We start from the raw sequence: 27,998 nt of genomic DNA, 5'->3' as shown, positions 1-27,998 counted from the left end.
ATTCTGACTTTTTCTTAATGTCACTAAATGCCGTTAAAAGGCACAAACCAACAATGAACGTTTCATCATGTTCCTTCATCACCATGAGCTCACACTGTACTTAATTTTAATCCAATCCTCCAAACACCACCCTGCTGCCAGAAAGTCCATCAACAAATGCAAAACTTGCTTCTCTCTGAGTGATGTTTGATCAAACCTACTGCGACCCGCTGTCTGAGGAAGCTACTGAGCCTTGTTTAAAATCAATCCATAATGATATTTCTGCTCTCCTCCCGCCTCCTAAGAATTGTATTTATATAAAATGGTTTTGCGAAAAATTCTGGAGAAAACATAACGGCTTAAATAATTATAATGTGTTGTATAAATTGCAGGACTTAAACAGTGGATGCTGAAGCTTGTGCCCTGATCCTTTGGTTCCCGTCTGGGAGAGATCGTAGTTTTGATTTAGATATTTTAGTTTCGTGCTTTAATTCAACAATGCAGTGTTATTTTTTTCAGTAAATACTAATTAGATAATAATAATTTGCATTTACATCTCCAAGTATGATACCGTCACATGACCGTCATAAGACTTAAAAGAGCACATTTAGACAAAACAAAGCACAATGTAGGCTAGGTAAAAACAGGATATGAAATATGGGACATAAAAATGCCCAATAAAATTACAAAAGAGATGTGATGTAAAGTTCATACGCACATAGTGTGCTAGGATGTTTTACCAATGAACTTATATTTAAGTGCAAATTTCAGCTTCTTGAATTTGGAATATTGCTCTTGAAGGCTATATACTGTATATTTTTCTATCCTCTACATTCAGTCCATTCTCACTCGTACCTCTTTAAATACGGCAGATGGGGCCGTGACCCTGTGCTTCAGAATATGAAGCCGTAGGTGCCCATCAAACGTAATTTCTCGATGCTGTTCACAAGCTTATTGTTAGCTCCCTGTGTCACGTATGATCCCTGTTTTGTTATAAATGTGGTTGTTTAGTTATGTATTTAATTTATTCCGTGTTCAGAGTCTTCATTTCCTGTTTTATTACCATCACAGTCCTGAGTTTGGTTTACGTGTCTCTTGTTTTATTTAGTTCTGGCCCCATGTGTGTCATGTCTGTTTTACTTCCTGCCTTTGTGTGTTTTCCCACCTTTCAGATTGCGTGCCCTGCCCTTATTGTTTTCACCTGTACTGATTAGTCTCACCTGTCCCTGATTATGAGAGTCTCTGCGTTCCTACCATTGCTAGTTCATTGTCGTCTTTCGTTGTGAAACCTTGTTCCCAGTGTTCCTCGTGTGGATTTTCTTCGTGGCTCCTTCTGTGTGTTTCACCTGTTGTTGGTCTATAAGTTGAATATCTTGTTGGATTTTGAAACGTGGACTCTTTAAGTGAGCGCATTTGTTTTATTTAATAAAGCAACCGATGTCTGCACCTGCCTTTTTGTTTAAATCTTTAAACCTGACTTCCTGTGTGACAACAAAGTCAGTGTGGACCTATGTGAAATTGACACAGCGAAACGTACATACATTAGGAATATGAGTTACGAAACGTACAATGGTACTTTAAACCCAAAACAGGATCTTTAGTTTTGGTGCCTAAACATGTGACTCTTTCTCAACCTCAGTCTCGGATCCCATCAGCTATAGACGATATAGCCTCTGGGGACATCGGTGAAGGTTAACGACTTCCCGTCAAGACTTCCTTTTCCGCGCACTGCATTGTGACAGAAAGAGAAACCGTGTTTTTGTGACTGACTTGTTATTAACGGGTCTTAGATTTGCCGAAATTTCAACATCATGATGCAGATTTGTCATGTCTGTCCTCAAGAGGAGAAGAAAACTTTTAAAATGCTCGTTTGTTGAACGGAGGTCGGATTGATCTGATGCATTTGGGGGAGTCGGGAAATCTGAATGCTGAACGGCTTTCGCGACACAGCTTCAAGGGAAGTTTCAAGTTAAATTTTAGATCTAGAAGAGATTGTTAGCTGTTAGAATGCTGATCTGAGGTTACAGCAGATTATGTCCCGCCTGCTTTTGCTCTCCTCACGGACTGTTTTTCCTGCATATGCCGCAGCCTGCTGATTGCTCAATACTACTCGGACTACAAGCATAGTTCAAGCGGAAACCAGAACACTTGCCTTCCCGGAAATCCATGTCTCTGCTTACAGATTCTACAAATAAAATATGTAAATAGAGATCATCTCAACCTTAACCTTGTGTTAATCATTGTTGTACATACATTTATGAGACAATTATATCTTCATTATGAACCATTGACCTGGTCTCCTAATGTAATTTATCATAACTCGTAACCTGCTTATTACATGTCTTCTCATTTAAATCTTTGTTCCTGGTATGTTTGTGCATGTCATTTAACGGCAGGGCGAGGCCGTGGAGTCACTGATAATTTCTTGATGGGGGAGCTACTGTACTGCAGCTGCAGGGAGAAGAAAAATGAGGAGCGAGAGAGAAGCGGTGACTCTACACGGGTTCGTCTTTTTAGCCTGGATGTTTGGCAGGCGTGGCACACTGCAGCAGCACTGAACCAGCTGGCATCCACACACAGAAAGACAGGAAGAGCGAGAGAGTGGAAGGAAGACGGAGGGATGCAAGCAGCAAGAAAGCCAGAGACTGATAAAGAGATGGAGGAGGAATGAGGCACGATGGGTGTAAAAGGAGGGGAAGACAATCACTCTCTGCAAACAGAAAGTTTTGGGTGTATTATATCTCGCCTTGACTGACGGAACAAAACCTCGCTCCACCATCATCTCTCTTACCTCGCAGGTGATGCTACAGATTTCTCGTGTGTGTGAGTGGACTAAACTGAGTCGTCATCTGCAGAGCCAGTGGTGCCAAATTAGAAGCGTCTATTAAATTGTTACTTTTCCTAATTAGCTTCCCGTGAACTCGGAGACTCTGCGTCCCAAAATGTGTATCGCTTTTATAATCCCTACCGCAGAATAATTTAAATGGGAGGTAGCTACCTTAAGGCTGTGCCGTGGCTGGAGTCATTTGCAGGCCACATTAAATGATAGGATCTGTAATAAGACTGAAATCTAGCTTAGCTGATGGAACAGGTGAAGGAGAGAGCTCTTGTTCTATTAATCCTAATGTGAAAATGATGGAAGAAAAATGAAGTCAGAGAGTGATTAAATGATTAATCCCACAAGGTGCTGCATGTGTAAGTTGCATAACTAAAATTATATTGATGCATTTATGCAATTATGTAATTTGTTAAATACTTCAAAGGGGGGATGCAAATTGAATACGGTGACTCACGGCTGCTAAGCAGGTGCGAGCACAGAGGCAGGATTATCAGATTGAATGAAACCCAGAACTGGAAACTAATTAAAACATTCTCAGACACTAGAGCTTTATCTCTTAATGTTATGAACAAGTTTGTTGTGTGTTTAGAGGAGATTTCGCCAATAAAGGAAGAACTTTCAGGGATAAGAGTGAGAGCGGAGGATTATTTGCAAGAAAAACAAGGTTGCCATGGCATTCCTTGAGAGCGGCGCTGTGTGGCCGACAGTTTGCTTATTGCCTCTACTTAACTGAGTAGGACGTCTGCCAAGCTCCCGAAGGACTCTCTGTGTGTCTGTGTTTGTGTGTGATGGGAAAAAGAGAGAGGAAGGGGAACAGTTCCAGTAGGGCAGGATTTGCTGAATGGACAGACCAACAGCCGCAGACGTCCTCTGAGCGGCCTGCATGCTGCCACACGGCCTGACATGCTCAGGCTGTGCTCCTCAGCTGGCCGGGAAATTGAATTTCATTCTGTTTGTGCGCGGGCTTAAAAGGCCGCTGTGCTGAGAGTGGGTCACGGCTCTGGGAAACAGTACAGTCGATGAAGTCAGGATTTATGTTTGCATTTTGTAAGTGATATCTTTAGTGTGAGGGTAAATAAAAGTCTTATTTGTCTGACATTTTGGGCCATAAAACACGCAGAGGCAAAGAAAGAAAGAAAAGTAATGCATCTGGAATAATAAGTAGAAATTTGTTCTCAGTAACTTGTGGGTATATAACGGACACTTTACATGTGCTATAAAGAGCAATGTCGTTTAGTACAGGGGAAAATAGAGGAGTGTTCTGATCCTAAAGTCGGTTTGTAATTTACAGCAGGTTATAATCTTCACTTTGGACTTGTTTTCAAATTCCGTTCAGGCATATCCACGTCAACCAAAGAGAGCTCATTGTTCCACTGAGGGATATTTAGAGACCTGATGAGATTAAATTATAATTGGAGAATTATCAAAGACTACAAAATGAAAAGAAGCAAAACTGTAGCAACAAATATCTTTAATGACCAACCTGAACATCGTGCGTTTCAGGTTTATTTTGCTGCACTCTGGAATCACGAGTGTTAAGATTGGAAAAATTGAAGAGCATGGATCGAATTCTAATTGGAGAAAAGAGAAAGGTAAGAGAAATGTTTGAATGACATGACAGCTCCCTCAAAGTGAAGCCAAACCCTCTCTATCGCCCCCTGCTGACTGGCTGCAGTATAGGTCATAAAGCCCGCCTCCTCCATGTTAACAGGTGGGACATGAGTCAAACTATAAAATCAAAATACACGTCAAATACATTTTTCTCAAACATGGTTTCTGTCATTATAGTTAGTTCTTATCATGCTGATTTATGTCCAAGTGTTCATTTTTCTCACAAGTTTACTTTTAATTAGTTATTTGATTGACAGCTCTGGTGACAAATGGGGCTCCTGCAGCGTTCTGTCCCCCGAGTAGCAGAGTAGAGGAGGAACGGCAACAGGAGACGTAACTAACACTAACACTACAGTCATTGAACTTTCCATAAGTGTGAATATCTGCTTCAGACCGACACAAGAAGCTGTTCTGCTGCAGACTGAGCCCACCTGAGGGATCTTTGATGTTTTATCAATAAGTTAAATGTGTGTTTTGGGTAGAGGAAGGGGCGGGACGTTAATACTGTGGCTCATCTACTGCCCAAACTCTGGATACAAATGCGCAAGATGGCTGCTCCCGCCTTTGGGGGTATTTTGGCTTTACTGTACAATGACAGGCGATAGAGATGCGCTGTCCGTCTTTATATACAGTCATTGGTTTCACTGCATATTGGCATATCGAGTGTCACAAGCAAGTACTTACCAAACAGTGTGTTTGCCCAGATAAAGCTGAAGTGATCATTTTTCACGGCATTGGCATGTGCTGTGTTCCGTGAGGCGTGCCTTCTACAAGACTACAGGTTTGGTTTAGGATTCAAACTGCAGGCGTAGGTCTGTAGTGAAGTGAATGTGTCTTTTTGTGAAGCAGGTAGTTTGCACGACTTGACCCTCCCTACATTAAGTGCCACCACCATGTAATGGAAAACGCATTCTCACTCTCAGCCTGGTTAGCGACCCTACGCTTCACAATATGACGATCTAGGTACCGCTCCCATGTCAGTTTGGCACTTGCAGGGCTCATTAGACATTTGCAACTACACATAAGCAACATTTAGACAGACATTTGACAGAGTTTCAGGCAACTAACACATGATTATGTTAATGTTAATCGGTTCCAGTTCGGTTGTGTTAAAGCACCAAATCTACTTTGTTATTAAGGGACAAAATCCTCTTAGGTAGAGGAAGATGATCATGGTTTGAGATCAGAGTTCTATAAGTACGCCAGTTAGGTTACTCGGATACAATAAGAAACTAATTTACATTATGAAACTTACACATGGTACTAATGTAGCACTGTGACCTTCTTCAGGGAACGCCCCCTGGCCTCAAGCAGATCTTCATGCTCTACATACTGCTTCATCAACGCCACAGCAAAGCATGAAGCTGGAGGAGAAGATGCTTAAAGGGACAAGTTGGGCCTCCCACATAGCTGCCGTATTGGATGAGTCGGATGTGTCATACGGCCGTAACTGGGGGCTAAAATGTTGTGGTCAGGATTCAACAACTAAAAACTTTCTCCTGTCCCTTCTTGTTAAATACGAACGACACAAGAATCACCAGTTAAATACAAACCTCCGTCTTTGTTGGATCTTCTTATGAAAAATATGTGACAGTTTGACCTCTCTCTTTTTTTTTTATCTTCAGCAGAAATCAAACCTTTGCCACATTTCTCCCCGAGTCTTCCTTAGGTTGCTTGTTAGTGTTACTTATTGACAATAAAGGGCCAAAAATAACAGAGTGGCCCTTAAATAGCTTCAGTTCCAGCTGAGTCATGTGAGTTTCCAGGACGGGAAGTCGACTAACTGCTTCCTCACTCTGTCGACCTTTTAATGGTCAGTGGAAAAGCAGCCCTGACTGAACCAACAGGCAGCGAGAGAGTGACCTTGACCTGATTTGGAACTATAGGATAATAAGCAAGAAGTTTGCTTGGCAAGGCAAACAGTGAAATTATTAGAGTGCATTTTAAATTGTTTAAATATTATATTTAGAAATGTGGCTTTGGATTCATCCTAAAAAGATGAAATGAATCATTTATTTTAATCCTGACTCAGTTTTGTAGTCATGATGAAAACCGTTATATCAGTAAATTAAATAAATTAGTCCATGTCCTCTTCTTCTTTACAACAGCTGCTCTTTAAAAGGTAACGTCTCATTTGTAAAATGAATAACTCGATATAATTACACATCCTCATGTTTGAAACAGAGTTCCTGTAAAGGCTTCAGCGCAGAACAAACACATTTTAATCCGATCAAATCAGAGCAATCAAAGCCAGATGAAGGCGACCTTTATCTCCACACTGTTGGAGTAAACAGGCAGCAGAAAGGCAGTAAACAGTTTAATTTGCAGTAATTCTTACCTCTCAGCTGATTCCAGGCCTGCAGGTAGAGAACTATCTGCTCTCCAGATAAAGGCTGCCGGCCGGCTGCAGGAGGAAAGCAAATGTCAATGTAATTAATTCTGCTTTCCTTTAAGAATAATAATAAAGGGCCAGTGGTGTGTGTTTCACAGGATGGACTGTGAGTCCTCACACACGTACACACACACACACACACACACACACACACATCTGGCTTTTTATATTCAGCGCCATAAATCACAAATTGATGCTTGTGTTTGTGTTTTTGCATTTGTGTAAGCTTGTGGTTGTTTGTACATTCATTTCCTGTGTGTGTGTGTGTGTGTGTGTGTTGTCCCTATAGCCCATCTGTGCCTCCCTATCGACTGTGTCTCTCTCCCAGGCGACGGGCTGTGATGAGGTCCACTCTGCGTCGGTAATAAGCTCATTAATCATGCAGCCATACGGCCCGCAGCTCCCCGTCTATATCCACAACTATGATTATCAGCATTGATTGGCTCGGGAGAAAGCAGCCGCTGCCTCTGGACCAATGGCGGCGGAGGTTGTTGGGGTGTAATAGCGTGACGATTATCGATTTAAGCGTAAAGGAGACTAAATGGAATCCGAATGTTTTGTCGGTGAGCTGAGACAGTTATCAGAGGTACTCGAGGTGTCAGAGGAGATAAATCCACACAGGATGGACTCAGGATTTTATACTGACATGTAGGCAGAGATGTCCTTACTATCAATCCAACATGGCAACCGTAAAAACCTGATGCATAATAGCCACAAGACTCTTTGTAATGAGACCTCACACTTTAGAACAAGACCAGCTGTTCCTTATGTTTGACAAACTGAGCACAGGAAGAGACATCAGAAACAGAAACAGTTCTAAAACATATAGAACTATTTGGATTTCATGCATGGTGTCAATGGACAGAAATTTTTAAGCCATCTTGAATCATTTAAATAGAATCATATCCAGACCACCAGGAGTTGGACCCACAAAGAAAGGTACTACAATTCTGTTTGATTTTTATCCTTGCTTCAGTTTGTCAACTTAATCCAAAACTACTGAGTAGAGACGGTACAGCAGGTTCCTCAGGAATAATGTTTCATAAAACATTATGATAAAATGGACTTTAAAGATTATTATTTGGGGCATTTTTTGACAGCTGACGGTAGACAGGAAACTTTGGGAGGAGAGAGTGAGGGGATGACATGCAGCAAAGGGCCGAGGGCAGGAGTCGAACCTGTGACCGCTGCCTCAAGGACTGTAGCCTCTGTATATGCAGTGCCTGCTCTTCCCACTTAGCTAAACTGGCACCCCTAAAATGCACTCTTTTAAAGCTTTATCATACATCTCTTTAGATTAATCATTCTATTTTAAGCTATTTCGATGCTGTAGGTTTTTATTTATTAGATTACCAATGCTTCTGATGCATGGGCTTCACTTCACAAAGGAGTAACTCTCTCTGAATACTTTTCATTGAAAGAACAGTTTAGGTGTGATTTTTTTCTGACTGAATACAAAAATAAAAATTTCTTTGTGATAATATAATTTGTGCATGAAAAGGTTAAATAGAAATGGATAAAAGGAGTGACACACAGAGATGAACAAAGGTACAACAGGGTGGGAAAGAGAACTTGAAGCTCCCTGTGTTAAATGGGCCGAAACTAATAATACAAGATCTTTTTTCAAGAATACAAGAATTTTTTTCAAATCATTTGATTCTATACATCCTTGTTGAAAACACATCAGACAAAAAATTGTTGGATTTTGCTTTAAATTGAAACTTACTTAAAGATTACAGGAGTTTGTTTAAAGCCATGACCTTCAAAGCGAGGCAGAGGAGGGGTTCAGACTTATGTTGTTAAAAACAGAGTCTTGCAGGCACTAGAGAAGGCCGCACCAGCACGCTGCACACTACCTTCAGCTAAATATGATCTTTTATAAATCACATTTTAAAAATAATTTGCATTCTAGGTGTTGCTCATCTTCTCGCTCTCACACGACACACAGCAATGACACACAGCAATGACACACAGCGACGACACACAGCGACAACACTCACCAAAATATGTTGCATTTAAAACTATGTTGTTTTCTGATCCATTCACTTTGTTCTCTCTGCCATAGTATGTCTCACCTCCTCTGTTATGTCACATTATAAGACTAAAAATAAAAAGATGTGGGCTCTTCAGTTATGTGTTCAGTCGATGCAACTTAAAAAGCCTTTTAAAATCATTCACATTATAAAACAGCAGATTATATGGTTATCTGCTGTAGACCAACATAAACATTATGCTCGTTAATAGGCTGCAGTAATTGAAATTACACAACGAAACCAGATTAACAAACTGCATACAATATTCAAATCAGGCATATAATTGCTATTTGAATGCAAAGGATTTGAATGTAATCACATAATGCGTCTCTGTTTCTGTTCATTGTGCTTTAACAGATGTGGATTACAAACTATCAGCAGTGAACTCACATTTCCACATTTCCAGTCAGTGACATGTACTGTTGTCTGCAGTCATACCCAAGTCATCTGACTGCTGATGCACAGAATCACACACACAATGAAACACACCCACACACACACTAACGGGTGAATGAAAAGGAAACACACACAAACAGGCCTTAGACATACCAACAACCTAATATCTGAGTTCTCCTTCCACCGGGGCGCAAAGACAGCGAGGGGAGTTCACTTTGTTCATCCTACAGCATTTATGAATTAAATTAAAAATATACAGTATATACAAAAGAAACATTAACATGGATGATCCACAGTTTTCACTGAAACTTTAAACTTTGGTCTGCCAACGCCTGCTGGTATGTTGCATAAGCTAAGCTATAAGGTTGTTAAAGTCAATAAACTATAATACTAATACTGAATTATTGACTGAAATGATTGAAATACTGAAATTGAGTCATACATTTAGAAAACAATTGACAAAAATCAGTTGCTTTTTTGATCAAGTTATACTAAATAAACACCCAAAGCATTTGATCCAAAATAATTCTGAATATGCAGGAAATATTGAACACTTCATACATTATTTTAAATCTAAATAAATTCTGTTTGAGAGAAGCTGATGTGAATGAGCAGAGTGTTTGGATATTTAATCTGCAAGAGAAACACAGCCTTCATATTTGCTAATAGCGATGTAATTTCTTCAGATGCCTCATAAAATATTTAAAAAGTAAAACTTATTTAAGTCATGTCTCTTATGCTCTAGCTCAGGGGTACTCAATTAAACTCGAAAGAGGTCCAGTTAGAGATTCTTTTTCTCAAGCAAAGCTCCGGAACTAATAATGTCTGACCTGCGTTATGACTCAGTACCATACATTTACATACATTTATACATTTTGAACGTCTGTCAATCAAATAAAGAAAATACAATTAGGCTAAATAGTTTTTACAACAACGCTTATAACTTTTACACAGAGCTAATAATAATGAATACTTCAATACTGGTAAGGAAATATAGTGTGTGTCTGTATGTTGGGGGGTCTGGGGGGTCAGTCGCGATCTGAGTGACAGATTTGATTGGCTGAGTAGCGTCATGTGTGATGATTTACAACAAATTCATTGGTCTACGAGTTTCTTGGACCCCCAAATCACTACCGCAAAAACAAAAAAGCTGCGCAGGTTAAAATAGATGCACTTGTCAAAACTGTAAATAGGTCCGGGTCCAGAGACGACGGCAGTTGGGCCCGGATGCGGACCGCGGTCCGCCTTTCGGGGCACGCTGCTCTAGCTATCATGGTAACTATTTTAGTCTACACCACAGTATGCAAACAAAGAGGGCCACTGTACAGTCTTTGTCTGTTAATATCTCGAGTTAAGAGAGAATTTGGGTGTAACGACCCTTTAAACCTTGAGAATAATACTGATCTATATTCAGTGCATGAAGCCTGATTTGAAGCACTTTAAGGTGCATTAGGTTCAGATGCACTTTTGGAGAAGTCGTGCAGAATGCTCGTACTTTGTGCTGCAACGATCCCTCACCTCCTCCCAGAGAAATGAGGATGAGGAATTAGGGCAGCCTAAAAAAGAGATTGGAATAGAAAGATGAGCGCCGAGGCTCCAGGGTCTGGTCAAAATTACCTCAGTCTGCACCTCAAATGAAAGCAAATGTGTCCTCACAGCCCTGCTAAAAGCCCCAGACAGAGGCTGCTTGCTGACACACACACACTCACAGAAGGCCTTGAATAGCACAGTGCATTAGCTTTCAACCTCAACACTTTGATGTGACAAGAACATTCGAGTATTGACTCACAAACAATAGTTCCCGTTCGATCCGTACATCACACACATTCTTCTGTAAGAATAGCTGAAAAGAGATTTTTGTTCTTCTTTGAGGTGATTTAAAATGTTCAAGAATCTGACGATCTCGACAGAAATCATTCAAGTCTTTAGAAAAGTGACAAACACGGGCCTGCATGTCTACGAAAGCCCCCAGAGTGGCTTCTCAAAGCGCTCTGATTTCAAGTTTCTGTTGGGATCAAGAGGCTTTTCAGACACACGTTTATGCTGATGTTCTCAAAGTGAATCGTGCACCTGGCTCACCTCTCCTCAACCTTCTCACCTCCGTCCTCACACGAGAATACAGCTGGGACGAAATGCAAGCAGAGAAAGACAGAACAGAAGAGACAGAGAGGAAGAGAAGGACTGGCTTAGACCACACACACATGCACACACACTCTCTGATAAAACCCACGAGCGAGCTCTGTCACTCAATTAATGTCTCGTTTTATCTGGTTTTAACATACCTGCCATCCTCAGCTGGAATTAAAGCCCCCCCTCTCCCTCAACATACACACTCTTTCTTCCCTCTCTAAGTAGCTAAGCACAGTGTGTGGGATTAGGCGCTGTGGTAATAACTTCCATATTGAAAAATGCAAGATTTGGCTTCCTTGTGTTCACAAAGACTTCAGCTTTCATAAATAGAATTGCTTTACACGTGGTGTATACCTCCAGACTTAAACCACGGCTGTGTTTTTAGTTTTATTTCAAGCTTTTATTGTGTTAAATATGTGCATGTGGATTTTTATTTCTGATGTTTCTGCTGCAGTCTGTTTTGGATTCCATGATGCCAAGCGGGGCTAATGCCATGAACTGTCTTGTACAGTGTTTTTCACAGTGTTTTGCAGTTCAAATGGCGGATTGGAAAGTGCTGACATTCTGGTGGCAGATATTGCTCTCTTGCCCGCCAGCGCCCTAAATCCCCTGTTGCGAGGAGTGTGGTGTGAAATCCATTTAGCACAGATTCCTGCAGAAAGCTTGTCATCTCATTGAAAGGATCCCCCTGAAATATGGAAGAAGCCTGTAAAAAAAAGTGTGATATTCTACTCTCGCCATATTTCTCTCCTTCTTTGTCTATCAGTCTGGTTCTTTGTCTCTGTTCAATTTCCTGTGAGTAAAAAGGTGTCTCCTGACGATAAACAAAGATGGCTGCTCTGTCACGGTGAGGTTAATCTTTCATAAAAGTCAGGAGACTTTATACAGCCCTGGTCCCTGAGGCAGGGGAACAGTAACAGGCATAAGTGGAGGGTTTATCAGTTCTTTTATTTCGGTCTGAGTGGATGCTGCTGCACTTAGGCCCTGGCACTGCACCCAGCATTTAACCTATAAATGATTTGATCAAAAACACACACACGGTGCATCAATCATATTAGCCCCAGGTTATTACTCTGGTCTCATTGTTGCCAAATCCTGCACAAAATATATGTTCCTGCTTTGTTCAGCTCTGCAAACGGCAACATGCAGCCTGAAATGCTGCGTTTACTCTAAATCTATACGTATCAAAACTGTCCTTTCCTCCCTCACTCCGGTGAGGTTCTGAATGCAAAACTGGTAACAAAGGATAATTGTTGAAAACTGTGCCGTCAGCCTAACGACTCATGTCATGTCACTACAAGAATTCCGGCGACAGTCAAGTCACATCGCCTCAGGAGGAGCGGTCTCAAAGCGGGCTGATGTGCTCTCTACAGTCTTTTGTCTGAGCAGAAACAAAGGTCTCTCACAGCTGCTCTGAAGCAGCATCTTCAGAAGTCATGTCAATAAACTCTCCTCCAATCACACATTCAAATCCTCTCTCATCACAAACATCATTTGTTTTTCAACCAAAACCATTGTTTGATGGTTTTCTCAGCCATTGGCATGAAGTTGAGTTTTAGCCAATCAGAAGTGGTCCTGATGAGAGTGTGTGTGTATTTGTGTGTGTGCACTCTCAAGCGCTATTTCAGGTTCACATGCCTTTGTGTGCGACTATATGTCAAACAAAGGGCCGCTACGCCTGCCCGCCTGCCGTCCACACACTCGGCTGGGGGGAGGGAGGACGGAGTAGTGGTCTGTGTGTGTGTGTGTTTTGGGGGGTGGGGGGATTGGGGGGATGCTGTCTGCAGGGAGCAACCAGGCGTGTGAAAATCCTCCACACTGACTCTCCTCCTCCTTTCTCCATCATCCTGACTCCTTTGTGCACTGCCTTTCTCCTTCATTTTCATGTGTTCCCCTCATCTGCACGACCCTTTACCTTTCAACCTCTTCTCTTTCCAACGTCTATGCCCCCGGCCCCCACCCCCTCTTCCCACTCTTCCTCTCCTGTCGTCCAGCACACAGCCAGAAGCTAATATTAGCCTGCAACAAAATTATAATGGAAAGTTTACCGCCCATTACAGCTCCTTTGGTGGGAGACAATCTTTGATATGTAAATGAAATGCTGCCGCCGCTGTGTGAGATGCATACATATGCACTACATCTGATTCTACATGTGTGCGCTTCTGTCTGTGTGCGCTCCTCTGTGTGCGTGTGCGTGTGCGTGTGCGTGTGCATGTGTGTGTGTGTGAGCTGAGCGTGGGAAGACAATGAAAAATGGAGGGTGTATCCTCAGGGAACCCGGTCGTAAACCGTTTTGACAAATTGGGAGTGAGGGTGCGTTATCTCTGAGGGTTTGTCGCAGCCCACAGCCAATATACACACACATCAAACTGACACATGACAAATGGTAGGTGTGGATGATGGAGTTACTATGAGCCAATAAGCTCTTTAATGTATTCAAAACCTCTTAGCCACACTAAGTACCTAAGTGCTCAAAGTGGAGTAAGGTTAGCGGCGCTAACAGTAAGTCAGGCGATGGGAACAAAGAAAAATGAACATACAGTTACAATCCACCGCTTTGATAGGCAACATTCAAATATCTACACATAAAGAGAGAGTAGAAGAAGAAATCTAAATGTTCAGAAATGATTATAAATCCATGTCATAATCACTGAAGAAATCCAGCAACACAGAGACAAAGAGAAAGCAAACAGCTTACCTTTCAGTTCCACAGCCACATGTGAGAGTCCACTGCTTTTCACACACACGCACACACACGCACACAATCATCACACATGCGCTCCCATGCGCTCACACACACCGTGTGCGAGGAGAGAGAAACGAGAACCCATCATTGTTCTCATAACCCCTCCCACACGGATGCGTCGCTCTGTCTGGATGGAAACATGTAGGAGTAGCACTCTCTCACTCTCTAACACACTCACACACACGCACACACACATACACAGACATTCTCACAGTGTCTGTCTGGCTAAAAAACATGCAGCATCAACAGTCTACCTTGTTGCCGCCTCCCTCTTCTCCAGGAATTCCAGCACACACGCACACACACACACACACACACACACACACTCATCCTCCGCTCCTATATGCTCCCAGCACACAAAGACTCCCACTCACAGACCGTGTGATCATGTGATGTGTGTGATGCGCGACGCATGGATGCATGTGAGAGCATGTGGTGTGTCTTTCCACTGCCTCTTCCTCCTCAGCTTTATTGTGCACACTGTGTGTTTGTGCACCGTGTTGCGATAATGTCTGATGTGTGCACCGATACACACTATAATAACGCTCCAGCGCCATCTCCGTATGTGTGTGTAGATTAACACGTGTGTGTTATACGCCTGTGGGGTTAGGTGCTGGGATAAACAAACAGGCACCTTTACAACCCCGTCCGTGGGGGTGGAAACAGCTCTCAGTCCGTTCTATGAGTCCTGAGGGGCAGCAGGGCTTCATGTACTTACCCCCTCTGCATTATTGATGCCTGGTAATGGTGCCATTACAACAGGATGGGAAGCTGGTGCATGTTTTAACACAGGGCTGATGAGGACACGTGAGGAATCATTGTCTATAGGGTCAGGCTTGGCCATTTCTGATCTTTAAAAAGAGAGGGGGTCGAGGCAGACGGAGGCACTTTGACAGGGAGTGATACTGTCAGGTCCAGCCTTTGTTGGGCCAAAACTATACTGGACCAGGCTACTTTATACTGATTGCATTATTAGACAACACTGGATGCTGATAAGGTTGGAAATCGAGAGGCATATAAGGGCAATCAAAGTTTATGATGACTTGGTCTGATTCAGGCCGAGGCCATTTTCTGCTGACTGAAGCTGTTTGACTTCAGCCAATTAGCTGTCTATGTGTTCTGACTGTGCAGACCTGTAGTAAGTCTTAGAGCAGCGCAGACGGACGTAAATCTTAAAAACAGCGGACTGCTACCTTTTAGCTTGAGTGTGTGATTGTGAGAATGTAAGAGTATGTGTTGGCTTCTCGTTCTGCCCTGCATACCTGCTGTGTTTGTTCAGGGAGCTGCTGTGAACACAGAAAAGGTTGTTCGGTCAGGATTCTGTCAGAGCAGCATTTACAATCTGTCCAACTAATTAAGAACATGTAAACACACACACACACACACACACACACACACACACACACACACACACACACACACACACACACACAGGTGCACTTTGGCTCCTTTTTTAAACACATTTATTACTAAGAAAAAAAAGTCTTTACGATGTCTTTATTTGTTAATTTGTCTGATATAATCATATGATGTTAATTTGTAATGTAAAAAGTAATTGACAATCTTTGACATAAAATACACGACTGATTCTATAATTCACAATTTAAATGACGCTGTTTTCATTCTGTCTTTTAATTATAAAACTAAATTAATTAAACTTCCTCCGATACGCTGCCGTCCCCTCTCTAATAGTTTTGTTGAACAAGTTTTCAGATGATGTGTAATTAAATGAAATAAAAGGGTGCAAATTAAGTCACATTTGCAATTATTAGAAGCACAGTGAAAGTGAAATCTTTACATGTTCAGTGTTCACTAAAGCAATTTGCTCAACAATAGCCAGAGTACAGATGTGTTCAAACACTCATTAAAAATCAAATTACATTTGTTGGTGACTGTCTTTGTTATCGACTCTGTGATGGAGAACAAAGGATTACTACGTCCGCTAAGTGACACACACATGAATGAACACACACACACACACACACACACATGTATGCGACCGGTCTGATATCTGCATTAAGTAACTGGTGAAGGTTAATTATTTGACATTTGAGTAGTAAATGCAACATTTATTGTTTATAATTTGAATCTTTTTTTAACACAAAATTAACTCACATGACTAAAATGCAGCAGTATGATACAGAACATTAAAGGGTACACTGTTGATCCCCGCGCCTCTGCCACACTTTCTGTTTACTTTTGCTGTAGTTTTCCATATTTTCCTTATAATAGAGGATTTCCTTTTAATCCTCAGAAACAGCCCAGTCACTTAATGTATGTATGCATTTCGTTAATCTTCTTTATTAAACCGTCTATTCATTCCTTTTCATTTCTGACGCACTGCAAAAAGCAGAATACAGGAAGTTAATTCAGGGTTTGTGTTGGTGGTTATCACTGAAATAGTCATGTGATAGAGCAGTGTGAGGCTAAGGGTCAGAGGTTACGTTGTCAGTGTTTCATGTCATCTCAGTTCACAGACATAACCTTTCACAATGTCAGGCTTACGTAAAGTATATTTAAGATGCTGAAATGATAAAATACGATGGAGTTTTTTTTTCCTTTTTACTTTAAAGAAATACGACCAAATGTTTTTTTTCTCTCACAACCATTTGAAATAAAAACAAAATGATTTTAGAGTTTGGTTTCTCTCAGGAATCAAAGAGCAGTCCTAATGCTGAAAGTCCTGCTTCACCCTTTTATCCACCCTGACCTGCGGTCTGCATGAGCTGTGCCGTTTATTCTACATCACCTGAGGCTTTGCTTAATACTCAACTACAGCTAATGCACTTTATTCAACGAAATGAGTCTGAAGTCTGATTTCTCGGGAGGTAAACTCTGCAGCCCTGCTGTTAACCAGAACCACGAAGAGAGAGCTCATGAGTGCAGTGTAAGCTGCTCTGCTTCCTGTAAGGTGCTCCTCCTTTCATACAGCCTCGAATGTGCTACAGTGCTTCTGTGCATTCTATGAATTATAATTTTTAATTTTATTATTTTCATCATCATCATTTTATTTTTTATCCTTTCACCCTTTTCATCCCTCAAGTGTTTTTTTTTTTCTATTTTACATATTTTTTTCTATTCTTACAATTATCATCCTGTCATTTTCTAAGTGTAAAACACTTTGAGCTCAATATCTTGTTTGAATGTTGCTAACTAAAGTTTATTATTTAAGGCTTTCTGGCAGAAAGTCCTCATGACACGTTCCTCCCATGTGGTGAAAGACTGCGAATGAACACTGAAACGCAATAAGTGAAGTTCTGTTCGTGTGCAGGAATGCATAATTTCTGTTTATATTGCGTCCGAATAAAATGAACATAATTCAGTTTAAAGGATCAAACTAATTATATTTATATTTTGGACTGAAGGGAAGGGAGTTTACTTTTTTCTCTGCGTCATGAGAACTTCATACACTCATATATAAATATCTATATAAATATACACAAGAAGACACACATTTAGGCTTTTTTTCTGCCGTGTAATCATATCAGCAACCAAACAAATGTAGCGACCCTAAACAGCCGATTAAATCCGGTGTGGTGATTCACAAACTCGTGGCTGTGTTAAAAGGTTTTTCATGCCACACCCAAAGACCCTCACTCATGCACACCACATGGAAGCCACAGTGCTCTCCTTCGCTGGCCTGCTCACACACACACAGCCTCAGTGCTCCTATATGAAACATAAGAACAGCTGTGTGCGATGATACTGCTTCACTCTCACATTATTCTCTGCAGAGAAACCACAGCCCGGCTAACTCGGCCGGCGCCTCGGAGCCTCGTGGAGACCGGGAAGGATGAGCAAGCATTCAGCAAGAAAAGCAGCAGATTGAATTACCGCTGATCGAATCAAGCACACAAATTCAATTGTCTATTTTTTGTGAAAGCCTGCTCTGATATCCGTCTTTTTTTTTAGTAATAACTACAGTTTTCATTTAGATTTTTTTTATATTGACACCCTGAAATTCAACCAACTCTTGGCCCTCTTTCACACTCTAAAAAGATCTCAATGACTGAGCAGCACAACGAGATAAACTAATGAGAGACATTGTTTTACAGTGTAAGTTTATACATGCTGATAATACTTCACAACCAAAGGGGGTTTGTTGCATTACACGGTTGAAAACAGTAACCGCTTTGTGCATTTAGATATTCAAATTATCGCTGCATGCCGGTGTGTGAGAACACAGAGGCTGCAGGGCATGAAGAGTGGCCAAATACACAAACTGAAATGCTCTCAGAGTCAACGCTCCGGGCGATTATTAGCACATAAAAGAAGCTGCTAAATGAAGGAGTGGGAAATGTACTGATCACCACTAAGATTAAGGTTGGGAAGAAAACAAGAGATGAGAGAAAATGTGTGTGTGTGTGTGTGTGTGTGTGTGTGTGTGTGTGTGTGTGTGTGTGTGTGTGTGTGTGAGTGCAGAAATATCAGCCCAGATAAAGGGGACCTGAGGGGGGGCGGCTGGTACATGTACAGTACCTGCTCTCTCCTGGCCTGCTAATGAGCCCCTCTGTAATGGCAACTCACACACACTGCACACACACTGCACACACACTGAAGTAAGGAGAATTAGAGCTCAATCAAAGATTAAATTAATTTAAAACATGTTCATTATTTTTTCATTTCTCAAACAGATTTTTAAATGTCTGTTGCTAAGTCGGCACCTTTCCCTTTTTTTCTGTGAAGGGTTAAAAATTGCTTTGCGTCTAAATGCAGCTGAAATGACACAAAAGCGGCGCAGCCTTGAGTGTAGGCGTCGTTTAGTAAAGTTATGGATTAAAATGGAGTCCTGTCAATTACAAATGTCAACATGAGTACTTTGTAAGGGCGCAAATTTCAGGCAAAGTAAGAAAAACGTGAGACAAAATGTGCAGTGACCCCGCCTTTTTCTGCCATCCGACTGTGCATTTCCAGCAGTTTGTCTTTGTCTCGTGATGCAGCTGCTGCTCGGAGAGAAACAAGCACAATTCCACAGAGGAGGAAAGAAAAAGCACTGCAGGTGGAATGAGTATAATGGTCTCTTCAGACCAGGTGAGCCCCATCCACAGGGGTCCCCACCCGCTCAGCTCCATCACTATCTCCATGACAACCACTTACCATGACGACCCCCCTCACCATGACGACCTATGTCACCTAGCTGTCCTCCTGAGACCTGTAACAGAGCTAATATGGCTGCCGTGGAGCCCCCCCACGAGACTGAGACCACCACACTCCTCTCCTCTTGTTTCCTGTAATTCCTCCACCTCAGGGGGGTTAAAGCAGCTAAATGTGAGGAAGTGCCTCTCATTCAGACAATAAAAGCTGCTCCATCCTCAGCGACCCTCGCCCCCTAGCACAGAAGTCAATTGGATCTCCAGTGCTGCTAAACAAGGACCTAACAACTGCCCTGAACTGTAGCTTCTCCCTCTCTCTCTTCTTGCCTGGAGAAAAGGCAACACACCATTCCTCCAATGACTGCAGTAACCCTGTTTAGGGCCCAATAGCGAGGTTATTTTAAAATTGAGCTGTTTGTGCACAGTATTGAGAGGATGATTGTGCGCTTCAGGAATGTGTGCGCACTTAAGTGTGTATTCCAGCAGAAGTACAACCCAAACACTCACATGGACACACACACACACAGCTTCTTAAAGCATCTCTTTGTCTCTGGGGGTTGCATAATGATTCCATGACAGCCTGTCAGACATCATATGAAATTGATTCCATGCAGCCGAAGCTCTCCTCTCCCTCCCTACAACATTATCCCCTGACGTCTCCGCTCTTGATCAGCCTCTCTTATCTCTCATTATCTTGTAAAAGAGGCCCACCTTGTTCTATCCTGGGTCGACAAAGACACAGAGGTATAAATGGATGTAAAAGTGCGTAAAACATTGTCAGGACCTCTTTTTTTCAGGGTCCAGCTATGAAAACCTTCCTGCCTTCTTGGAAGAGAGAGGTGAAGCTTTGCCCTGCAGGTTTGGTCAGATAAGAACAACCAATGGAAACCCATTTATCTGACTGGAGCAAAGCTAATCTCTAGAAGTATATTTTCTACAGTTACACCCAAGAGTGAACATTCAAGTGTCCACTATGTGTATTTTAGCCTCTAGGCCTCACAGAAAGAGGTGTAGTAGACATTCATTAAGATGCCGTAGTGTGTGTGAGTGTGTGTGTGTGTGTGTGTGTATCAGATGCACATGTATGTGTAGCAGAGTAGTGTGTGACTTACCCCCGGCTGTCCCTGAGGGTGCTCTGACAGCGCTGGTGCTTCTCAGCGTCCTGCTCCTCTCAAAGCTTCATCTACAATATGTTCGCTATCACTCAAAACTCCCTCCTCTTTCTCCCAGACACACTCTCTCCTTCTTTCTCCTGCTCGTGTCTTCCTCTGTCCTCCCTCCCTTCTCTTCTACTTTCTTCTTTCTCCCTTCTTCTCCTGCTCTCCCTCTTCTCTTTCTCTGCATCTTCTACTCTTTTTTTACTTTACCCCTCTCTCTTTCTTCTCCTCTCATCCCTCCCCCTCTCATCCTTTCTTCTCCCCCTCTCTGCTGCCTTCACCAGCGCTCCAGGAGCTCGGTATCGCTGTCTCTCAGCTGGCACAGAGAACAGGCAGACACATGGGAGGGCTGTTTTGTAATCCAGCAGGTCATACCACCCTGGCATGGGAAAGGGGGAGAGGGTGGGGGGGGGTGGGCTGATGAGATTCAGGGAGGGAGGGGTAGGGAGGACTGAGCAGCCATATACTGCTACCTTCCAACGTATACCTTCGCTGCATCCCTCCGTCTGTGAGACGATGGTCTCTCCCTTTTTCCCACCGACGACGGGAGGTCTTGTCTCGCAACATCTTCTCTGCACGTTTCAGGAATGAGCAAAAGAGAGGAAGGAAGGAAGTAAGGAGAGAGGAAGGAAGGAAGATAGCGAATGGGAGTGGGAGGAAGTGTGGGAATGAAAGGAGGGATGAGAAAGAAGAGGAAAAGGAATAAAAAGAGGATGAATAGAGGATGGGGGAGGGATGCCTCGAAGGGTTGTAGACTGAATCAATGAAGCCTCTCAGCTCAGGAAATATTTTTAAGTATAGAAATAAAATGAAGGATAAAAAAGAACAAAGAGTGCAGTCATGAATTTGTGATGCTGTGTACTTTACGTTACAACCCAGCCAAAGAGTTAGCCGCTGATTGTTTGTGGGAGTGTGTCTTAAACAGACAGTAGCAGAGGCAGAGACTGAGCTGATGAGAGACAGGAAAAGATGGAGGTCAGGTCTCAGGGTGACTGACCGGCTGTCTGCCTCGCTGCGAGCTGTCATCTCTCCCACAGATGCTCAAATTGCCGTCCATTCATCCTCACTTTCACCTCAGTCAGCTCGGGAAGATGCTGCTGTTCAACACTCAGAATGCTAACAGGTCTGCCTCAACCTTCAGTCGCACACATGTTCATATTAGACAGCACACCGCAAACACAGACTGTATATAAGATGGACATAGCCAGATGATTTCACCTACTGGTATATGGGACATCATTGCAAGCATTGTGAAATGATCATCTGTAAGACGGGCTGAAGCTGGAAAGGAGTGTGGGGTCAGCAAAGTTTGACATTTGTACAGTCTATGTAAGAGAGTTTCTTCTTCATATCAAACCGGCTTACACTTGCAGATCTTGGGTGGGAGAAGGAACGGCAGGTGAAGGAAAAGAAGGAGTAGAAGTAGAAGTTTAATGAAATCAATGTTTGCCTAACAGCGAAGGAGCTAACAAACCAGCTGTGGTGAGCAGACACACTACTACCTGCAAGTGCTAACAAATAAAGTAACACTACAATTTAAATCACCAAAATCTGGAGCACAGAGTTCTTGTGTTAGTACGATTAAATGCACAGCAAGCCAATTTTTTTTCACTCGTTGAATATAAAAAGGGGAGTTACGTAGGAATATCTATAATACAATGAATATCTGCATTAAAGAGTAGGCAGCATTGTTTAATCAGCAGTGTTGGAGGTAATGTGTTACAAAGTAATCCGTTAGAGTACTCAGATTACTGTTTTGTTGCAACGAGTAACATAACAACAACAAGTAATCCGTTACTTACTGTAGTTACCTTTTCATCAAAAGTAATCTATTACAAAGAAAAAAAAGCCGTATTTCCCTTATCTGTCGCCACAAAAAGAAGAAAATCCCTGAAGCACTGTTTCTGTTTCTCTCCTTCTTCTCAGCAGGTAGCTGTGCACCAGCAGAAGGTGAACACAGCTGTGTCAGTGCACATGCAATGCTAGCTAACTCAGCTAGCGAGATGGCAGAGAGGACAGTGTTTACTTCGTGGAAATATTCCCATTATTTTTCATTTTTGGGTGAAAGGGACGAGAACAACATGACGGTAAAATGTAAGTTGTGCCTGGGCGACAAGTCAGCTGCAAAAAGCTCGACTTCTGAAGTAGCATCTCCAGAGCTATCTGCAGCTCCGCAGCACTGGTGGGAAGAGCCTGTGTGGTATTGTTGTCTTTAAAACAGCTGTGCCTAATACTGTATGCCTCTGCCTGAGAGCTGTAAAGGTTATATTGCATCTCTCATTCCTGTTATGAGGCTGCAGAGGTACAGATTATGGGCCATAAACGAGGCTATGCAATGACGGTCAATACATTCAAAAGTAGACATACAGAAGGCTACACGCCTTCCTGACAATATAACTTACGTGTAAAGAGTCGCAAAGAGGTCATTTGTTAATATTTGTAAAGCAAAAGTAATGCACGTTACTTTTCTCAGTTGGTAACGCAGTAACGTAACAAGTTACTTTTAAAAGTAACGTTACCCAACACTGTTCATTAGTCACTAACAATATTAGATTGAAATGATGTCTGATCTGTCTGTGAGCACCCACCCCTTTTATGTTTGGTCCGGGCTGAATCAAATCCAATCAGGATTAGTTTGCACATAACTAGCCAACTAGCCACACTAGCATTGTCTGGCTTCTAAGTGACTTGTGTTGGCAGAGGAGAGGAGTTACAAGGAGACATTTATAGTTATCTTTTTTGCTGTGGATGGCAGTTAGCCATGCAAACTAACGCCCTGGAGCAGAGCTAGTACATAGCTAGCTATTTCATTCTGTATGTTAATGTTGTTCTTGGGCAAGACACTGAACCCCATATTGCTCCCAAAGGCATAGCCATGTATGAATGTGCATAGAAGCAATCAGTGTGTGAATGTGAGTGTGAAAGGGTGAATGTGTAAAGCTTTGAGTGGTCGGAAGACTAGAAAAGCACTATATACTGTAAGTACAGTCCATTTACCATCGATATGCTTGGCAACCTTGACTTTCCACCTCAAGCCATACAAAATGCTCGTGCATGTTTGGTGCATCATGTGGTGGGAGAGGTTCAGCCGGGTGATACGCAGTAGCAGAGGGAGAGGCCGAAGGTTTGTTTTCCTTGAAATGTTCGTGTTGCTTAATGCCACTTTAATGTTTTTTGTTCAATGGAATAACTGATAAATATCAGATACTTATGAGACATTTGATCAACCCATCAATGTAGGACTTTGGCATTTGACTTTGACATTCATGTAGGCAACTGGATCTTGATGATTAGAGAGGTTAGACTGATCAGTTCCAGCCAAGCTCTGCCAACACCAGGGAGACTGTGGAAGAAGTGACGAGCTTCGACGCTGGCCACTGTGATCCGCCCTGCGATGACTCTATGTTCTTCCCTGAACCAGAAATCATTCATGCTGCATTTAAAGAATATCTTGCTGCTTAAAGCTAATTAATAAGGCATGATGTAGCTTAGGCAACTAGAATTCTTGATTATAGAAAGGTTGTGTTTATAGCTGTCTTGAAGGCCAAACGTCTTCGGAGGGGAAAGAAGGGATCATTTTCGAATGGGTATAATGGGTATAATGGGACATTTCTTGGCCACTATTCGTGGTGCTTCAGATTGACAGAAGTGGTTGTGTGAAGATCATAGACTGTACAACATAGAGGGAGTGGACTTAAAAAGTGAAGCCATATACGGAACTTGCATTCTTGAAACCAGAGGGGAAAATGTCCCCACTTCTCACCTGATATAATATCTCAATAAACATTTTCCTAACTAGTTTATTGTCGCAGTTGCTGGTTCCAAGTCTTTTTTAAAACAGTGTGTTGTTAATTTTGTGAATTATCCCATGACAATAAAACTGGGGATGCTTTAGGTTGTGGCCTCTTATGATTTACAAGCCCCTGCAACTGTGGGCTGTCAACCAGGGTAGAGACGTAACCGTGATGGCATGGCACGGTGCGTTTCCACCCTGCCATCCAAATCTGGCCACTTCTGGCTCAAAAAACCAAGATGGCCACACCCAAATTCCAAACCCAAATTTTTAATATGGCGGTTCAACAAGCAATTGGTTACAACAAGGTAAGGTACGTATATATTTCTGTTTTTGAGGACAGAAAAAAAGAGTAAATTCACAAGTTACAGTAACTATTACAGACAGCCCGTCACGTTCTAATACTCGAGAGGTTTTGGTGCACACCAAGGTGGTCAGGGGGATGGATGGGTTAGTTGCTGTTGGATAACAATTAAAATAATTAAATTTTAGTAGTTAGCAGCTTAGTGATCCAATATTTAGAAATAAGAAAGAGATTAGTGCTTGTTGCAATATGACTGACCAGCCCACAGAGATTCTCCAGCCACACCTGTCCTGGCTGTAGCTGAGTGAGCGTGAGGACAGTAGCTATACGACTAATAGTAAAGCTAGTGACTCGCTGGAAAGAGCAGAAAATGTATACACATGCTGCAGTCGCCTCCCTCTCTGTGAAAGAACATGAAGGTGCGTTGAAGCCCTTTTTAAATTGCAATTCTGCCACAGCACCGTAACGAAGCTCTGCTGTTATGCCGCTTTTGCCATTTTACCACAGTGGCTAAAAGACGCCCAAATGTGTGTTTTCACAGCGTTCCAGAAGCAAAACATTCGCAAGATGTAAACAAACAGCTCTTGCTTCACATGTACCCTGTTCTGCCATTCCAGTTCTGCTATTTACTCTGACGCCGTTTTGCCTGTTACTATCTCTGATGACGAACAACTTCGCCCGACCATACCACCTCCGTACAGTAACAGAGGCGATATGATCCCGCCTTCAACTTGCAGTGTAAAAGGGGCTAAGGACTTTGTCTTCGGTTCAAAACTGCAGCTTTGTGTCATAATGGCATCATTGCTCTGTAACAGACTGTTTTGTCATGCCGGACTTATTGTGGGTCTCACTGTGTAAATGTAGCCTGTTGCTTTGTTGAGTGGGAAGGTTCTCTTCACAACAAGCTGGTTTGTTTAGATCACTGTAAATGCATGTTGAAATTTCAACATAATGCTCATTATATTCATTATTTGTTAGATTACACTCAATAAATTTGGTATTTCTAGATTTCACTGCCCACCCCAAAACATCTAATGTCCCCCATCCCAATAATCATTCCAATGGGTCTACAGAGAAGGTATTTGCTTTTAGGAACCAAGAAGTTTTTGCTTAACAAATCTCCAATTTTAGAATAGTTGAGTCAATGTTATAATAAAATAACTTTATTATGTAGATATTGAATAAGAGTATTATAAGTTGACATTTTGTACCCTTAATGCTGCTTTACACGAGAGGTTTTAACCATTAAACCAGGTTTGAATGTCAGAGACTTTTCCTAATGATCCTCTTGTTTTTTTGGTCCACCTCTTCTTTTCCACATAATTTCAGAATAATGATCATTTGGCATTAAAAAGTGCTTAGTTCTGCTTTTTATGCTTCTTTGAAGGACCGACAAAGCCATAATTTCATGCATTTTCTATATTCTGTATTGCAGCAGGAAGAATGGGGTCATAGCTTCACATAACTGCCCGTGTTAATACATGTAAGCACATTTTAATCTGCTGTAATTGACTGAGCTTTACCTATATGTTACAGTAGGCTGCCTCTAAACGCCGGAGTGGGATATGCAAATGTGGCTGTGTCAATGTGTGCGTGTGTGTGTGTGTGGCTGAAAGAGTGAAGGCAGGGTGATTGAATGAATATCCACTGAACCATGAAGGAAGGTGAAGCAGAGGTGTGTGTGTGTGTGTGTGTGTGTGTCTTGAAGCAGTCGTGCTTTCTTCAGCTGGTCTAAACTGTCTGCTTGTTAAGTGTTTGTCTGCTCTGGAAATGAAGAGCAGACAAAATGGCTGGATCGACAGAAATGCAAAGTGACACATTATACACACATTTATCAGGACCATATATGTTTCTCATTTTAACTTTATTAACTTTAATAAATGACAAACCAAGACATTTGTTTTAGTGACACATTTGTTTTGGACTAGCAGAGTGAAGAGATGATAATTTACTTTTTAATATGTTTCTTTTAAGTGTCTTCTCCCTCATTACTAACGGCACATTTCAGCAAAAAATGTCATCATAATGTACTTTTTTTCCAGCAGTATTAAGCTGTCAAGTGACAGCCAAGAAATATGTGTAATAATACGTGAAAGCAGAGATTAATGTTATCATGCCGGCCTTATACCTAAATGTATTTTGCATGTAACCCATGTGGTGGTCTTTTGGATACTTAAAGAGTCTGCATGAAAACGGGCTTTCAACCAACTTTAATATAAACCCATCCAGCTGCTTAGACCAACCCTCCAGCTCCAACATGAACATGGGAAGTCAGATGACATAACAAAAAGACGCTGGCTTAGCTCAGTGGGTAAAGCAGGTGCCCCATATACAGAGGCTACAGTCCTTGACACAGCGGCTGCAGGCTCGACTCCCTACCTAGGCCCTTTTGCTGCATGTCATCCCCCCACTCTCTTCTCCCAATATTTCCTGTCTCTCTTCAGCTGTCCTATAAATAAAGACAAAAATGTCCAAAACAATATCTTAAAAAAGACAAAGTTCGCTTTGAAATGAGAAGGACCCGGTCTACGGAGGATGAGCCATTTGTGGCCTGAGTAAAACGCTAAGGCCGAACTGAAATGAGATGGTCGGGTCTACGGAGCATTTCCTGCTTGTGTCACCAGCAGTTCCCGCCCTTACCCTTGCATCACCAAGTTGCCTAGTTCTTTAGGTAGCTAACTAACTATTATCACTAATGTCGTGTAACTTAACCTATTATTTTAAAGACAATTTTTTAATAACATTTGTATCGCGAGCTATTTGAGTCGAAACCATAAACTTTTACATTCAAAGTGTACTCCTCGGCCGCTGAGAGTCCATCATCTCATTTAAAATGCCACGCAATGGCACATTGGGCCACGAAGGATGCACCCGATGGACCCTTTGTGGCCCAGGAAAAGAAGGATGGATTTGTTGGCTGCATCTGAAGGAGCCTTTGAAGTGGGACAGCCTTCAACGTGCTGCTGTGACGCAATCGTCCTTCAAATACATCCTACAAAGGATGCAGCCCCTGAATTGGGACACAGCTAATATTTGTTAAAGGGCACCTCAAAAATGAGGAAGACAGCAGACCTTAAATCAGACACTAAGGGTACCTAACAGACTCTTTCCTGTGCGTCTGTGTGATACAAAGCATGTGTGTTTGAAAGCATCAATATCTGACAACCTGACCTGAACATTATTTTTATGAATTTATGTTTCAAATAATATGACCTGTTGTATAAGGAAACATTGTATTATAGACAGATACAGGGTAGTGAGGTGTTGTGAACAGTCTTTGGTTGAAGGTGAAGATGTCTTAAACTAATGAATGAAGGTGAAGTTTGGTGCAGACCAGTGAAGGCTCTTCTTCCAGTGCTTCTTGTACGCTGAACTGGAGTTTTATTCACTGAATATCACTCATCAAAGATCTGTGCCTCGTATGGATTAATGCAAATTCACAGCTTTTGTTGCGGTAGTAATGCCTTTGAGATGAGGTATTGATTACATTCTACCATGGGCTGTCATAATGGGCTGTGAAATTAG

At 42.0% G+C, this 27,998-nt stretch overlaps 1 long non-coding RNA gene across 1 annotated transcript in view; it reads right to left on the bottom strand.

The window, feature by feature from the left end:
• LOC138584560 (uncharacterized) overlaps positions 1 to 20,635 on the bottom strand; it is a 31,314-nt gene extending 10,679 nt beyond the window's left edge. The window contains exons 1-2 of the long non-coding RNA XR_011305446.1: positions 20,332 to 20,635; positions 6,768 to 6,833 (exon numbers count right to left, since the gene is read on the bottom strand). This is a non-coding gene — a long non-coding RNA (uncharacterized lncRNA). The remainder of the gene's footprint in view (positions 1 to 6,767; positions 6,834 to 20,331) is intronic.
• Between the last annotated feature and the right edge of the window lie 7,363 nt (positions 20,636 to 27,998).

This window comes from Semicossyphus pulcher, unplaced genomic scaffold, assembly GCF_022749685.1.
Source record: "Semicossyphus pulcher isolate SPU_LCO1_2020_fin unplaced genomic scaffold, fSemPul1.0.p SCAF_9, whole genome shotgun sequence".
NCBI classification, from domain to species: Eukaryota; Metazoa; Chordata; class Actinopteri; order Labriformes; family Labridae; genus Semicossyphus; species Semicossyphus pulcher.
Note: the sequence above shows the minus strand (reverse complement) of the source record. Positions and strands in the feature narration are given on the sequence as shown.